Here is a 2401-nt window from a genome sequence, read left to right as displayed (position 1 = left end):
TTGAGATCCTGAATTTAGTGTTCAAACTGGAGTAGCTGAGATGGCTCTATCAGTTGGCTTGATTAGTTGACTGAAACCTAGACTGAGCAGTTGTTATTATTTGGAAAGAAGACATCCTGATTTTAGTTCTATTTGTGATTAATTTTTTAAATATTCCTAAGTAGTTTTTTCCCTAAGTAGTTTTGAAATACATAAGTAACATATTATAATACAATTCAACTAATAAAAAGTTGTATAATATTTCAAAAAATCAAAATCCAGATTGGATACCCCCAATCTCATTCCCCAGAAGTAGCCACTGTTAACCATTTGGTGTATATTTTCCAAAATTTTTTAATGTATATTCAAATGTAAATACATACTTTTTGAGCACATTTCTTTTTTTTTTCTTAAGATTTTATTTATTTATTTGACAGAGATACAAGGAGAGAGGGAACACAAGCAGGGGGAGTGGGAGAGGGAGAAGCAGGCTCCCCTGCTGAGCAGGGAGCCCAACACGGGGCTTGATCCCAGGACCCCGGAATCATGACCGGAGCCGAAGGCAGACGCTTAACGGCTGAGCCACCCAGGGGTCCCTTGAGCACATTTCTAAGGCAGAATTATAGGGACCAAGATTAGGAATAAATCATTCTATATTTTTATGCACAGCTATAAATCAAAATATGTTAGCATCATTATTTCTGGTAAAAGGCAATGTTTTTCCCAGTTTCCCTAATGGGAAAACTTACCTAGGAGAAAGTTAGCAGCAGAGATTCCTGGGCCCCAATCAAGGCTCAATGAATCAAGATGTCCAGGGGAGAGACCTGATAGATAATCTGCAGATTTGACAAATGGCCCAGGTGCTAGGGATGTTTGGGAAAGCCTTGTATAGAGAAAAGGGACTTCTGGATCTTACTGGCCCTTAGCTTTGTTTAAGATTTATGTTCAACTTTTTTGATGGTCCCTTTCTCAGAAATATGTAATCTTAACACTCCTTGGAACTTTGTCCAGTTACTTCACAATTTAATATGGTCTGTGATGAAGAGCTGATTTTATTTTATTTATTTATTTATTTACGATTTTATTTCTTTATTTGATAGAGTGCAAGAGAGCAAGCAAGAAAGCTAGTGAGGTGAGGAGCAGAGGAAGAAGCAGGCTCTCTGCTGAGCAGGGCACCCGACAGGGGGCTCGATCCCGGGACTCTGGGATCATGACCCGAGCCTAAGGCAGCCGCATAACCAACTGAGCCACCCAGGCGCCCCTATTTTATTTATTTATTTTATTAACATATAATGTATTACTTGTTTCAGGGGTACAGCTCTGTGATTCATTAGTCTTACAATTCACAGCAGAAGAGCTGATTTTAAATACAAAATATTTTTAGGGGCTCCTGGTTGGTTCAGTCTAGAACATGGAACTCATGGTCTTGCGGTTGTGAATTCGAGCCCCATGTTCAGTGTAGAGATTACTTGAAAAATATATGTAAAAAATATACATAATATAATATATAAATTTATATATAAAATATACATATATAAAATTTATATATAAACATATAAAAATAAAATACATATATATATCTTTAGAGCTATTATTAAAAATAATGTTAGTTCAGGGGCGCCTGGGTAGCTCAGTCGGTTAAGCATCTGCTTTCGGCTCAGGTCATGATCCCTGGGTCCTGGGATGAAGCCCCGAGTCGGGCTCTTTGCTCAGCAGCGAGCCTGCTTCTTCCTCTCCCTCTGCTTGCTGCTCCGCCTGCTTGTGCGTGTGCGTTCTCTCTCTCTGTTATCTCTTTTTTTAAAAAATCTTTTTTTTAAATCTTTTAAAAAAAGTTAGTTTAAAAAAAGTTGGTTCATTTTAAAGTACTGTTTAATATCAATCACACACATGTTCATGTTTAAGGGAAACGAACAACATGTTTGTTTTTTTTCCTCTTCCCCCTGAGTTCTGAACTAATTAAGAGATAAGAGTAGGTATATGAGGGGGGCGCATGGGTGGCTCAGTTGTTAAGTGTCTGCCTTCGGCTCAGGTCGTGATCCCAGGATCCTGGAATCAAGCCCCGCATCGGGCTCCCTGCTCCGCGGTAAGCCTGCTTCTCCCTCTCCCACTCCCCATGCTTGTGTTCCATCTCTCGCTGTCTCTCTCTCTGTCAAATAAATAAATAAAATCTTTAAAAAAATAAAATAAATAAGAAGTTTATTTAAACAACAAGACGCTTGACTTGAAGGGAAAACTATCTAGGATTCTTTTCTTTTAGAGTAATTTATCCCTACTTAAAGACAGATTGCCCTACATGTAACAGCTATGTACAAAAAAGTTATAAAATTGTCCTTGGTTTTAACAATGATAAATGAAAAACATTACAATTATCCAATCAAACAAGGTAGCAAGGATTTTTATGTTCTTTTTTTTGTTAAACAGT

The sequence above is a fragment of the Eumetopias jubatus genome, unplaced genomic scaffold (assembly GCF_037043125.1).
Source record: "Eumetopias jubatus isolate StellerSeaLion01/CBP00866 unplaced genomic scaffold, mEumJub1_p1.0 scaffold_6, whole genome shotgun sequence".
NCBI classification, from domain to species: Eukaryota; Metazoa; Chordata; class Mammalia; order Carnivora; family Otariidae; genus Eumetopias; species Eumetopias jubatus.
This window is presented reverse-complemented; position numbering follows the sequence as displayed.